Source organism: Camellia sinensis, chromosome 12, assembly GCF_055761805.1.
Source record: "Camellia sinensis isolate YWXY chromosome 12, ASM5576180v1, whole genome shotgun sequence".
NCBI classification, from domain to species: domain Eukaryota; kingdom Viridiplantae; phylum Streptophyta; class Magnoliopsida; order Ericales; family Theaceae; genus Camellia; species Camellia sinensis.
The window spans coordinates 25,300,001-25,315,000 of NC_138972.1; positions in this window are offsets into that span (position 1 = coordinate 25,300,001).

Consider the following 15,000-nt stretch of genomic DNA (forward strand, 5'->3'; position numbering starts at 1 on the left):
GCCATGGCCAGCATGCCATGCCACGGCCTCGGCCCGCATTCCTTGCCACAGCGTTGCCTAGCGTGCCTTGCCTTGGCCATGGCCTCGGCCAGCACACCATGCCACGTCCTCGGCCCGCATGCCTTGCCACGGCGTTGCCTAGCTTGCCATGCGACAGCGTTGCCTTGCTTGCCATGCCTTAGCCTTGGCCAACATGCCATGCCACGACCTCAGCCCGCACGGCTTGCCGTAGCGTTGCCCAGCATGGCAAGGCCGGAATGCCTTGCCATGGCCTCGCCCCGCATGCCATGCCATGGCCTTGGTCAGCATGCCATGGCACGGCCTCGGCCCGCATGCCCTGCCATGGCGTTCCCCAGCATGCCGTGCCACAACGTTGCCCAGCGTGCCATGCCACGGCCTCGGCCCCGGTCCGCATGGCATGGTACAGCGTTGCCCAGCATGCCAAGGCCGGAATGCCGTGCCACGGCCTAGGCCCGCATGCCGTGCCACAGCCTTGGCCCGCATGCCTTGCCACAGCGTTGCCCAGCGTGCCATGCCTTAGCCTTGGCCAACATGCCACGCCACGGCCTCGGCCCGCATGCCTCGGCCCCGGCCCGCATGCCTTGCCACGGCGTTGCCTAGCGTCCCATGCCACAGCATTGCCCAGCATGCCATGCCTTAGCCTTGGCCAACATGCCATGCCACAGCCTCGGCCAGCATGCCATGCCACAGCGTTGCCCAGCATGCCAAGGCCGGAATGCCATACCATGGCCTCGGCCTGCATGCCATGCCACGGCCTTGGCCAGCATGCCACGCCACAACTGCGGCCCGCATGCCTTGCCACAGTGTTGCCCAGCATGCCATGCCTTAGCCATGGCCTGGGCCAGCACGCCATGCCCTGGGCCAGCACGCCATGCCACGGCCTAGGCCCGCATGACTTGACACAGTATTGCCCAGCATGCTATGCGACAGCGTTGCCTAGCTTGCCATGCCTTAGCCTTGGCCAACAAGCCATGCCACGACCTCGAACCGCATGCCATGCCGCAGCGTTACCCAGCACGCCAAGGCTGGAATGCCTTGCCATAGCCTCGCCCCGCATGCCATGCCACAGCCACGGCCAGCATGCCATGCCACGGCCTCGGCCCGCATGCCTTGCCACAGTGTTGCCCAGCATGCCATGCCACAGCGTCGCCCAGCGTGCCATGCCACGGCCTCGGCTCGCAAGCCTCGGCCCCGGCCCGCATGCCTTGCCACGGCGTTGCCCAGCATGCCATGCCACAACGTTGCTCAGCGTGCCATGCCTCCGCCTTGGCTCACATGCCGTGCCACGGTCTCGGCCTGCATGGCATGCTATAGCGTTGCCCAGCATGCCAAGGCCGGAATGTCGTGCCACGGCCTCGGCGCGCATGCCGTGCCATGGAGTTGCCCAGCGTGCCATGCCTTAGCCTGGGCCAACATGCCATGCCACGGCCTCGGCCCGCATGGCATGCTACAGCGTTGCCTGGAATGCCAAGGCCGGAATGCCATGCCACAGCCTCAGCCCGCATGCCATGCGCCAGTGTTACCCAGCATGCCAAGGCCGGAATGCCATGGCACGGCCTCGGCCCGCAAGCCCTGCCACAGCCTCACCCAACATACCATGCCACAGCCTCGGCCCACATGCCTTGCCACGGTGTTTGCCCGGAACGCCATGCCATAGCGTTGCCCAGCGTGCCATGCCTTAGCCTTGGCCAACATGCCATGCCATGCCATGGCCTCGGCCCACACGGCATGCTGCAGCGTTGCCCAGCATGCCAAGGCCGAAATGCCATGCCCCGGCCTCGGCCCGCTTGCCATGCCACAGCCTCGGCCCGTATGCCTTGCCACGGCGTTGCCCAGCGTGCCATTCCTTAGCCTTGCCCAGCATGCCATGCCACAGCGTTGCCCAGCGTGCCATGCCTTAGGCTTGGCCAACATGCCGGGCCACTGCCTTGGGCAGCCTGCCATGCCATAGCGTTGCCCTGCATGCCATGCCACGGCCGTGGCCGGCATGGCAAGCCACGGTGTTGCCCAGCATGCCAAGGCGGGCATGCCATGCCACGACCTCGCCCGGCATGCCTTGCTATGGTGTTGCCAAGCATGCCAAGGCGGGCACGCCATGCCACGGCCTCGGCCCGCATGCCTTGCGGCCATCTTGGCCAGCATGCAATGCCACAGCGTTGCCCAGCGAGCCATGCCTTAGCCTTGGCCAACATGCCATGGGCACTGCCCTGCCCAGCATGTCATGCCACCGCCACGGCCAGCATGCCAAGCCACTGCGTTTCCCATCATGCCACGACCGCGGCCGGCATGGCAAGCCACGGCATTTCCCAGCATGCCGAGGCGGGCATGCCATGTCATAGCCTCGGCTAGCATGCCATGCCACAGCCTCGGCCCGCATGCCTTGGCACGGCGTTGTCCAGCATGCCATGGCGCCGTCTTGGTCAGCATGCCATGCCAAGGCGCTGCCTTACCCAGCACGCCGTGCCACAGCAGCATGCCAAGGCCGGCATGCCAAGCCACAGCGTTGCCTAACATGCCATGCCATTGCCTTGGCCAACATGTCGTGGCACTACCTTGGCCGGCATGCCATGCCACGCCACAGCGTTGCCCCGCAGGGCGAGGCCGCCATGCCTTGCCACGGCCTCGGCCGGCATGCCATCCTAAGGCGTTGCCCAGCACGCCACGACCTTGCCACGCATGCCATACCAAGGCCAACGCCTTGCGCCAGCATGCCATGCCAAGGCCTTGGCCAGCAGCATGGCATGCCACGGGCTGGGCGAGCATGGCATGCCACGGCCTTGGCTGGCTGCATGGCATGCCACGGCCTCGGCGAGCATGCCATGCCAAGGCCAAGGCCAAGGCAGCGGGCAAGGGCAAGTCCCTGTGCAAGGCCATGGCCAAGGCGAAGGCCGCGGGCAAAGGCCAACGCCAAGGCCATGGCATGCTGGGCCGCGGGCTAAGCCTTTATTTGGCCAAAAAAATCAAAATAAAATAAAAAAATTAAAAAAATAATTTAATAAGTTCTATAATTACTAGTGCCTCATCCTTTAATTATTGGAATTTTTCCATAATTTTTAGACTATTTTTATTAAGTTTTATTATTTTCGAAGTATTAAAATCGTACTAAAAAAAAAATATTTTCGATGGCCAAAAAATTTTTTACAATTTTTTTTATGGTGTATTAAATTATTTCATACAACTTTCATGTTGAAAGCTTTCGCAAAAAACCGTTACTTTTTAAAAAATCCCCATTATAACTCCTCGTGCATGGTTGATGTTTCCTCCTGCCAGATTGAAAAGGGCTTAACAAGCTACTATAAGGGGGGGCACCTTCCTTGCCTGCTAGGCCACACCAGGTTTGCCCCAAGGCCGCGGCCTTGGGCGTAGCCTGGCCGCGGCTCAGGGGCGTCCTTGGGTGCAGCCTTAGGTAGCCAGGACCGTGGCTCAGCCGCGGCTTTGGTCGCAGCCATGGGCGACCTGAGTCGCGGCGTGGGCAGCATGGCATGGGCGCGGCGTGGGCAGCCAGGCGTGCGCGCAGCGTGGGCAGCATGGCATGGCATACGTGCGGCGTCCGCGGCCTCGCATGCGCGCCACGTAGGCAGCATGGTATGGCATGCGCGCGGCGTGGGCAACAATGCATTGCATGGGCGTGGCGTAGGCGGCCTAGCATGCGCGCGGCCGGGGCAGCTAGGCATGGCATGCGTGCGGCGTCCGCAGGCACGCATACGCATGGCGTGGGCAGCATGGCATGGCATGCGCGCGGCGTGGGTAGCAATGCATGGCATGCGCGCAGCGTGGGCAGCATGGCATGGCATGCGCGCGGCATGGGCAACAATGCATGGCATGCGCGTGGCGTGGGCAGCCTGGCATGTGTGTGGCTGGGGCAGCCTGGTTTGGCATACGTGCGGCGTCCGGAGGCCCGCATGCGCGCGGCATCGGCAGCAAGGCATGGCATGCGCGCGGCGTAGGCGGCTTCGCATGCGCGCGGTCAGAGCAGCCTGGCATGGCATGAGTGCGGCGTCCGCGGCCTCACATGTGCGCGACGTAGGCATCATAGCATGGCATGCGCAAAGCGTGGGCAGCAATGTGTGGCATGCGCGTGGCGTCAGTAGCCTGGCCTGGAATGCCCGCGCCGTGGGCACTGTGCGCATACTGCGCGTGCGGTCTTTTGACCGCTGTGCGCGTGTTGTGCGCATGTTCGCGCACGCCTTTGCACGCCTTCGTACGCAACGCACGTCTAATGATAAGAGCCGCAGCCAAGCCAAAGCCAGCAGCATGCTACGCCAAGCCAAGGTCAGCAACTTGCCATGCCATGCCTAGGCCAAGGCAGCCTAGCCAAAGCCGGCAGCATGCCGTGCCAAGGCCCAGGCAGCCCAACCAAAGCCAGCAGCATGCCATGCCAAGCCAATGCCAGCAACTTGCCATACCATGCCTAGGCCAAGGCAGCCTAGCCAAAGCCAGCAGCATGCCATGCCAAGGCCAAGGCAGCCCAGCCAAAGCCAGTAGCGTGCCATGCCAAGCCAAGGCCTGCAGCATGCCATGCCAAGGGCAAGGTAGCCCAGCCAAAGCCAGGAGCATGCCCTGCCAAGCCAAGGCCAGCAGCCGGCAATGCGAAGGCCAAGGCAGCCCAGCCAAAGCCAGCAGTGTGCCATGCCAAGCCAAGGCCAGCAGCTTGCCATGCCTTGCCTAGCCCAAGGCAGCCTAGCCAAACCCAACAACATGCCATGCCAAGGCCAAGGCAGCCCAGCCAAAGCCAGCAGCATGCCATGCGAAGCCAAGGCCAGCAGCTTGCCATGCCTTGCCATGCCCAGGCCAAGGCTGCCTAGCCAAAGCAAGCAGCATGCCATGCCAAGGCCAAGGTAGCCCCACCAAAGCCAGCAGCATGCCATGCTAAACCAATGCCAGCAGGTAGCCATGCCGTGCCTAGGCCTAGGAAACCTAGCCATAGCCAGCAGCATGCCAGGGCAAGGCCAAGGTAGCCCAGCCAAAGCCAGCAGCATGCCATGCCAAGCCAAGGCCAGAAGCTTGCCATGCCATGCCTGGGCCAAGGCAGCCTAGCCAAAGCCAGCAGCTTGCCATGCCAAGGCCAAGGCCAGCAGGGGGGCATTCCAAGGCCAAGGCAGCCCCGCCAAAGCCAGCAGGATGTCATGCTAAGCCAATGCCAGTAGGTTGCCATGCCATGCCTAGGCCGAGGCAACCTTGCAAAAGCCAGCTGCACGCAATGCCAAGGGCAAGGCCAGCAACACGCCATGCCAAGGCCAAGGCAGCCCCACCAAAGCGAGCAGAACGCCATGGCAAGCCAATGCGAGCTGGTTGCTATGCCATGGCTTGGCCAAGGTAGCCAAGCCAAAGCCAGCAACATGCCATCCGATGCCAAGGCCAAGGCCAGCAGCATTCCATGCCAAGGCCAAGGCCGCCCAGCCAAAGCAACGCCAAGGCCAGCAGCATGCCATGCCATGCCTAGGCCAACGCTGCCAAACTAAAGCCAGCAGCATGCCATGCCAAGGCCAAGGCTAGCAGCATGGCATGCCAACGCCAAGGCAACCCCGCCAAAGCCAGCAGCATGCCATGCCAAGCCAATGCCAGCAGGTTGCCATGCCATGCCTAGGCCAAGGCAAACTAGCCAATGCCAGCAGCATGCCATGCCAAGGCCAAGGCCAGCAGCATGCCATGCCAAGGCCAGGGCCAGCAGAATGCCATGCCAAGGCCAAGGCAGCCCAGCCAAAGCGAGCAGCATTCCATGCCAAGGTCAAGGCAGCCCAGCCAAAGCCAGTAGCAAGCCATGCCAAGCCAATGCCAGTAGGCTGCATGCCATGCCTACGCCAAGGCAGCCTAGCCAAAGCCAGCAGCATGCCATGCCAAGCCAAGGCCAACAGCATGACATGGCATGCCCAGGCCAACGTTGCCAAACCAACGCCAGCAGCATGCCAAGCCAAGGCCAAGGCCAAGGCCAAGGCAGCCCCGTCAAAGCCCGTAGTATGCCATACCAAGCCAATGGCAGCAGGTTGCCATGCCATGCCTAGGCCAAGGCAGCCTAGCCAATGCCAGCAGCATGCCATGCCAAGCCAAGCCCAACAGCACGCCAAGCCAAGGCCAAGGCCGCCCTGCCAAAGCCAGCAGCATGCCATGCCAAGGCCAAGGCAGCCCCGCCAAAGCGAGCAGCACGCCATGCCAAGCCAATGCCAACAGGTTGCTATGCCATGCCTAGGCCAAGGCAGCCTAGCCAAAGCAAGCAGCATGCCTTGCCAGGCCAAGGCCAAGGCCAGCAGCATGCCATGCCAAGGCCAAGGCAGCCTAGCCAAAGCCAGCAGCATGCCATGCCTAGCCAAGGCCAGCAGCATGCCATGCCATGCCTAGGCCAACGCCGCCAAACCAAAGCCAGCCGCATGCCATGCCGAGGCCAAGGCCAGCATCATGGCCTGCCAAGGCCAAGGTAGCCCCGCCAAAGCCTACCGCATGCCATGCCAAGCCAATGCCAGCCGCTTGCCATGCCATGCCTAGGCCAAGGCTGCCTAGCCAAAGCCAGCAGCATGCCATGCCAAGGGAAAGGCCAGCAGCGTGCCATGACAAGGCCATGGCAGCCCAACCAAAGGCATCAGCATGCCATGCCAAGAAGAGGCCAGCAGCTTGCCATGCCATGCCAGGCCAATGCAGCCTAGCCAAAGCCAGCAGCTTGCCATGTCAAGGCCAAGGCCTTGCAACATGCCATGCGAAGGCTAAGGTAGCCCAGCCAAATCCAATAGCATGCCATGCCTAGCCAAGGCTAGCAGCTTGCCATGCCATGCCTAGGCCAAGGCAGCCTAGCCAAAGCCAGCAGCATGCCATGCCAAGGCCAAGGCCAGCCCCACGCCATGCCAAGGCCAAGGCAGCCCCGCCAAAGCCAGCAACATGCCATGCTAAGCCAATGATAGCAGCATGCCATACCAAGGCCAAGGTAGCCTGGCCAAAGCCAGCAGCAACCCAAGCCAAGGCCAAGGATAGCAGCATGCCATGCCAAGGCCAAGGCAGCGCCGCCAAAGCGAGCAGCACGCCATGCCAAGCCAATGCCAGCAGGTTGCTATGCCATGCCTAGGCCAAGGCAGCCAAGCCAAAGCCAGCAGCATGGCATGCCATGCCAAGGCCAAGGCAGCCCAGCCAATGCCAACGGCATGCCATGCCAAGCCAAGGCCAGCAGCATGCCATGCCATGCCTAGGCCAACGCCGCCAAACCAAAGCCAGGTGTGTGCCATGCCAAGGCTAAGGCCAGCAGCATGCCATGCCAAGGCCAAGGCAGCCCCGCCAAAGCCAGCAGCATGCCATGCCAAGCCAATGCCAGCAGGTTGCCATGCCATGCCTAGGCCAAGGTAGCCTAGCCAAAGCCAACAGCATGCCATGCCAATGCCAAGGCCAGCAGCATGCCATGCCAAGGCCAAGGCAGCCCAGCCAAAGCGTGCAGCATGCCATGCCAGGCCAGTGCTAGCAGGTTGGCATGCCATGCCTATGCCAAGGCATCCTAGCCAAACCAGCAGCATGCCATACCAAGCCCAAGGCCAGCAGCGTGCTATGCCCAGGCCAAGGAAGCCCAGCCAAAGCGAGCAGCATGCCATGCCAAGCGAAGGCCAGGAGCTTACCATGCCATGCCTAGGCCAGGGCAGTCAAGCCAAAGCCCGCAGTATGCCATGCCAGGGCTAAGGCCAAGCAGCATGCCAAGCCATGGCCATGGCAGCCCAGCGAAAGCCAGCAGCATGCCATGCCAGGCCAATGCCAGCAAGTTGCTATCCCATGCCCAGGCAGAGGCAGCCTAGCCAAAGCCAGCAGCATGCCATGGCAAGGCCAAGGCCAGCAGCATGCCATGCCACGGCCAAGGCAACCCAGCCAAAGCCAGCGGCATGCCACGCCAAGCATAGTCTAGTAGCATCCCATGCCACGCCTAGGCCAACGCCGCCAAACCAAAGCTAGCAGCATGGCATGCCAAAGCCAAGGCCAGCAGCATGGCATGCCAAGGCCAAGGCAGCCCCGCCAATGCCAGCAGCAAGCTGTGCCAAGCCAATGCCAGCAGGTTGCCATGCCATGCCTTGGCTAAGGCAGCCTAGCCAAAGCCAGCAGCATGCCATGCTAAGGCCAAGGGCAGCAGCATCCCATGCCAAGGCCGAGGCACCGCTGCCAAAGCCGGCAGCATGCCATGCCACGCCAAAGCTAGCAGGTTGGCATGCCATGCCTAGGCCAAGGCAGCCTAGCCAAAGCCAGCAGCATGCCATGTCAAGGCCAGGGCCAGCAGCATGCCATGCCCAGTCCAAGACAGCCTAGCCAAAGCCAGCAGCATGCCATGCCAAGCCAAGGCCAGCAGCTTGCTATGCCATGCCAAGGCTAGGGCAAGCTAGACAAAGCCCGCAGCATGCCACGCCAAGTCTAATGCCAAGCCATGGCCAAGGCAGCCCAGCCAAAGCCAGCAGCATGCCCAGCCAAGCCAATGCCAGAAGGTTGCTATGCCATACCTAGGCCAAGGCAGCCTAGCCAAAGCCAGCAGCATGCCACACCATGGCCAAGGCGAGCAGCATGCCATGCCAAGCCAAGGCGAGCAGCATCCCATGCCATGCCCAGGCCAACGCCGCCAAACCAAAGCCAGTAGCATGCCATGCCAAGCCAAGGCCCGCAGCAGGCAATGCCAAGGCCAAGGCCAGCAGCATGGCAAGCCAACGCCAAGGCCAGCAGCATGGCAATCCAAGTCCAAGGCAGCCCCGCCAAAGCTAGCAGCTGCCATGCCAGGGCAATGCCAGCAGGTTGCCATGCCATGCCTAGGCTAAGGCAGCCTAGCCCAAGCCAGCAGCATGCCAGGCCAAGGCCAAGGCCAGCAGCATGCCAGGCCAAGGCCAAGGCCAGCAGCATGCCATGCCAAGGCCAAGGCAGCCCAGCCAAAGCCAACAGCATGCCATGCCAAGCCAATGCCAGCAGGTTGGCAAGCCATGCCTAGGCCAAGGCAGCCTACCCAAAGCCAGCAGCATGCCATGCCAAGGCCAAGACCAGCAACATGCCATGCCAAGGCCAAGGTGGACCAGCCAAAGCCAGCAGGTTGCCATGCCAAGCCAAGGCCTGCGGCATCCCATGCCATGCCTAAGCCATCACCGCCAAACCAAAGCAAGCAGCATGCCATGCCACGGCCAAGCCATCCCTAGCAAAGCCAGCAGCATGCCATGCCAAGCCAATGCCGGCAGGGTGCCATGCCAAGCCAATGCCAGCAGGTTGCCATGCCATGCCTAGGCTAAGGCAGCCTAGCCAAAACCAACAGCATGCCATCCCAAGGCCAAGGCCAGCAGCATGCCATGGCAAGGCCAAGGCAGCCTAGCCAAAGCCAGCAGCATGCCACGCCAAGCCAATGCCAGCAGGTTGCTATGCCATGCCTAGGCCAAGGCAGACTAGCCAAAGCCAACAGCATGCCAAGCCAAGCCAAGCCTAGCAGCATGCCATGCCCAGCCAAGGCCAGCAGCATCCCATGCCATGCCTAGGCCAACGCCGCCAAACCAAAGCCAGCAGCATGCCATGCCAAGGTCAAGTCCGGCAGCATGGCATGCCAAGGCCAAGACAGCCTCGCCAAAGCCAGCAGCATGCCATGCCAAGCCAATGCCAGCAGGTTGCCATGCCATGCCTAGCCTAAGGCAGCCTAGCCAAAGCCAGCAGCATGCCAGGCCAAGGCCAAAGACAGCAGCATGCCATGCCAAGGCCAAGGCAGGCCGGCCAAAGCCAGCAGCATGCCATGCCAAGCCAATGCCAGCAGGTTGGCAAGCCATGCCTAGGCCAAGGCAGCCTACCCAAAGCCAGCAGCATGCCATGCTAAGGCCAAGGCCAGCAGCATGCCATGCCCAAGCCAAGGCAGCCCAGCCAAAGCCAGCAGCATGCCATGCCAAGCCAAGGCCAGCAGCTTGCCCTGCCATGCCTAGGCCAGGGCAGCCTAGCCAAAGCCCGCAGCATGCCATGCCAAGGCGAAGGCTAACTAGCATGCCATGCCATGGCCAAGGCAACCCAGCCAAAGCCAGCAGCATGCCATGCCAAGCCAATGCCAGCAGGTTGCCATGCCACGGCTTAGTCCAAGGCAGCCTAGCCAAAGCCAGCAGCATGCCATGGCAAGGCCAAGGCCAGCAACATGCCATGCCAAGGCGAAGGCAGCCCAGCCAAAGCCAACAGCATGCCATGCCTAGCCAATGCCAGCAGCTTGCCAACGCATGCCTAGGCCAAGGCACCCAAGCCAAAGCCAGTTGCATGCCACGCCAATGCCAAGGCCAAGCAGCATGCCATGCCAAGGCCAAGGTTGCCCAGCCAAAGCCAGCGACATGCCGTGCCAGGCCAAGGCCAGTAGCATGCCATGCCAAGGACAAGGCAGCCCAGGCAAAGCCAGCAGCATTCCATGCCAAGCCAAGCCAAGCCAAGGCCAGCAGCAAGCAATGCCAAGGACAAGGCAGCCCTGCCAAAGCCAGCAGCGTGCCATGCCAAGCCAAGGCCAGCAGCTTGCCATGCCATGCGTAGGCCAAGGCAGCCAAGGCAAAGCCAGCAGCATGTCATGCCAAGGCCAAGGCCAGGAGCATGCCATGCCAAGCCAAGGCCAGCAGCTTGCCATGCAATGCCTAGGCCAAGGCAGGCTAGCAAAAGCCAGCAGCATGCCATGCCAAGGCCAAGGCCAAGCAGCATGCCATGCCATGGCCAAGGCTACCCAGCCAAAGCCAGCAGCATGCCATGCCAGGACAATGCCAGCAGGTTACCATGCCATGCCTAGGCCAAGGCAGCCTAGCCAAAGCCAGCAGCAAGCTGTGCCAAGGCTATGGTAGCCTAGCCAAACCCAGCGGCATGCCATGCCAAGCCAATGCCAGCACCTTACCATGCCATGCCCAGGCCAACGCTGCCTGGCCAAAGCCAGCAACATGCCATGGCAAGGCTAGGGCCAGCAGCATGCCATGTCAAGGCCAAGCCAGCCCAGCCAAAGCTAGCAGCAAGCCAGACAAAGCCAAGGCCAGCAGCTTGCCATGCCATGCCCAGGCCAAGGCAGCCTAGCCAAAGCCAGCAGCATGCCATGTCAAGCCCAAGGCCAAGAAACATGCCATGCCAAGGCTAAGGCAGCCCAACCAAAGCCAGCAGCATGCCATGCCAAGCCAAGGCCAGCAGCTTGCCATGCCATGCCAAAGCCAAGGCCAGCAGTATGGCATGCCAAGGCCAAGGCAGCCCCGCCAAAGCCAGCAGCATGCCATGCCAAGCCAATGCCAGCAAGTTGCCATGCCCTGCCTTGGCCAAGGTTGCCTAGCCAAAGCCAGCAGCATGCCATGCCAAGGCCAAGGCCAGCAGCATGCCATGCCAAGGCGAAGGCAGCCCAGCCAAAGCCAGCAGCATGCCATGCCAAGCCAATGCCCGCAGGTTGCCATGCCATGCATAGGCCAAGGCTGCCTAGCCAAAGCCAGCAGCATGCCATGCCAAGGCCAAGGCCAGCAGGTTGCCATGCCAAGGCCAAGGCAGCCCAGCCAAAGCCAGCAGCATGCCATGCCAAGCCAATGCCAGCAGGTTGCCATGCCATGCCAAGGCCAAGGCAGCCTAGCGAAAGCCAACTGGATGCCATGCCAAGGCCAAGGCCAGCAGCATGCCATGCCCAGGCCAAGGCAGCCCACCAAAGCCAGTAGCATGCCATGCTAAGCGAAGGCCAACAGCTTGCCATGCCAGCCAAGCAGCATGCCAAGCCATGGCCAAGGCAGCCCAACAAAAGCCAGCAGCATGCCATGCCATGCCTGTGCCAGCAGGTTGCTATCCCATGCCTAGGCTAAGGCAGCCTAGCCAAAGCCAGCAGCATGCCATGCCAAGGCCAAGACCAGCAGCATGCCATGCCAAGGCTAAGGTAGCCCAGCCAAAGCCAGCAGCATGCCATGCCAAGCAAAGGCCTGCAGCATCTCATGCCATGCCTAAGCCAACGCCGTCAAACCAAAGCCAGCAGCATGCGATGCCAAGGCCAAGGCCAGCAGCATGCCATGCCAAGGCCAAGGCTGCCTCGGCAAAGCCAGCAGCATACCATGCCAAGCCAATGCCAGCAAGTTGCCATGCCAAGCCAATGCCAGCAGGTTGCCATGCCATGCCTAGGCTAAGGCAGCTTAGCCAAAACCACCAGCATGCCATCCCAAGGTCAAGGCCAGCAGCATGCCATGCCAAGGCTAAGGCAGCCTAGCCAAAGCCAGCAGCATGCCATGCTAAGTCCAACGCCAGTATCATGCCATGCCCTGGCCAAGGCAGCCTAGCCAAAGCTAGCAGCATGCCTTGCCATGCCAAGCCAAGGCCAACAGCTTGCCATGCCTGGCCAGGCCTAGGCCAAGGTAGCCTAGCCAAAGCCAGCAGCGTGCCATGTCAAGGCCAAGGCCAGCAGCATGCCATGCCAAGCCTTTGCCAGCAGGTTGCCATGCCATGCTTAGGCCAAGGCAACCTAGCAAAAGCAGGCAGTATGCCATGCCAAGGCCAAGGCCAGCAGCATGCCATGCCAAGGCCAAGGCAGCCCCGCCAAAGCGAGAAGCGCGCCATGCCAAGCCAATGCCAGCAGGTTGCTATGCCATGCCTAGGCCAAGGCAGAATAGCCAAAGCTAGAAGCATGCCACGCCATACCATGCCAAGGCCAAGGCAGCCCAGCCAAAGCCAGCACCATGGCATGCAAAGCCAAGGCCAGCAGCATGCCATGCCATGCCTAGGCCAATGCCGCCAAACCAAAGCCAGCAGCATGCCATGCCAAAGCCAAGGCCAGCAGCATGCCATGCCAAGGCCATGGCATCCCTGCCAAAGCCTGCAGCATGCCATGCCAAGCCAATGCCAGTAGGTTGCCATGCCATGCCTAGGCCAAGGCAGCCTAGCCAAAGCCAGTAGCATGCCATGCCAAGGCCAAGGCCAGCAGCATGCCATGCCAAGGCCAAGGTAGCCCAGCCAAAGCCAACAGCATGCCATGCCAAGCCAATGCCAACAGGTTTGCATGCCATGCCTAGCCCAAGGCAGCCTAGCCAAAGCCAGCAGCTTGCCATGCCAAGGCCAAGGCCAGCAGCATGCCATGCCCAGGCCAAGGCAGCCCAGCCAAAGCCTGCAGCATGCCATGCCAAGCGAAGGCTAGCAGCATGCCAGGCCATGCCTAGGCCAGGGCAGCCTAGCCAAAGCCCGCAGCATGCCATGCCAAGGCCAAGGCCAAGGCCAAGCAGCATGCCAAGCCATGGCCAAGGCGGCCCAGCGAAAGCCAGCAGCATGCCGTGCCCAGCCAATGCCAGCAAGTTGCTATGCCATCCTAGGCCAAGGCAGCCTAGCCAAAGCCAGCAGCCTGCCATGCCAAGGCCAAGGCAGCCCAGCCAAAGCCAGCAGCTGGCCATGCCAAGCCAATGCCAGTTGCTTGCCTTGCCATGCCTAGGGCAAGGCAGCCTAGCCAAAGCCAACAGCATGTCATGCCAAGGCCAAGGCCAGCAGCATGCCATGCCAAGGGCAAGGCAACCAAGAAAAAGCCATCAACATGGATGCAATGCCTAGGCCAAGGCAACCTAGCCAAAGCCAGCAGCATGCCATGCCAAGCCAAGGCCAGGAGCTTGCCATGCCATGCCTAGCCCAAGGCAGCCTAGCCAAAGCCAGCTGCATGCCATGCCATGGCCAAGTCCAGCAGCATGCCATGCCAAGGCCAAGGCAGCCTAGCAAAAGCCAGCAGCATGCCATGCCAAGCCAGTGCCTGGAGCTTGCCATGCCATGCCTAGGCCAAGGCAGCCTAGCCAAAGCCAGCAGCATGCCATGCCAAGGCCAAGGCCAGCCGCATGTCGTGCCACGCCAAGTCCAAGCCCAAGGCCAGCTGCATGCCTTGGCGCGACCTTGTCCAGCAGCATGCCATGCCCTAGCCTAGGCCAACAGCATGTCATGCCACGGCCTTGGCAAGCATGCCAAGCCACCGCCTTAGCAAGCACGCCATGTCCCTCGGTTAATTTCCATTAGGTTTGGCTTTGACTTACGTACAAGTTGCCTTGCGAAATGCATGTCCCTTGGTTAAATTGCCATTTGGTTGGCTTCGCCTTACGTACGAGCTGCCTTGTGAAATGCATGTACCTTAGTTAGATTGCCATTCGGTTGGTGCGAAAGAGTTGCCTGTGCTTTCCTAGTGAAAACTTGTTGCAAAAAGTGTGTTCCTCGAAAGTTGCCTGTTGCGTTTTTTATTTGCATTCGTACTAACCAGTGCTTGCTCGGCTTCTCTAAATGTTTTCGCGCATTCGTCGGGATTCTTAATCCTTCGGGGGGTGATTCGTTTTCAGGGGCTAGTGCATAGTGTACGTCGTGGCGTGTGAGTTGTGTTTGGTTTGTGCGAGTTGGACGGATCCTTGCCTGTGCAGCGAACTCCACTAGTGCATTCCTTTGTGTCACTCGGGTAAATGCCTTTAGGTTGTTTTCGACTCGCCTTCGAGTTGCCTACGCTTCCCTAGTGGAAGGTGCCTTGTGAAAAGCGTGTCCCTCGTGTAATTGACATTTTGTTATTGTCTTTGTTGTGCGAACGAGTTGCCTGTGCTTTCCTTGTGGAAGGTTGCTGTCAAAAGTATGTCCCTCAAAAGTTTCCTGTTGTGTTTGTTATTTGCATTCGCAATAACCGATGCTTGCTCGGCTTCTCTAAATGTTTTCACGCGTTCGTCAGGCTTCTTAGTCCTTCGGGGGGTGATTCGTTTTGGGGGGTTGGTGCATAGTGTACGTCGTGGCGCGTGAGTTGTGTTTGGTTTGTTCGAGTTGGACGGATCCCTGCCTGTGCAGCGAACCCCACTGGTGCATTCCTCCGTGTCCCTTGGGTAAATGCCTTTAGGTTGTCTTCGACTCGCCTTCGAGTTGCCTGCGCTTCCCTAGTGCAAGGTGCCTTGCGAAAAGCGTGTCCCTCGGCTAATTGCCATTTGGTTGGCTTTGACTTACGAATGAGCTGCCTGCGCTTTCCCAGTGGAAAGTTGTCGCGAAAGTTATGTCCCCAGGAAGTTGCCTGATGCCTTTTTTTATTTGTAGTGGCGCTAACCG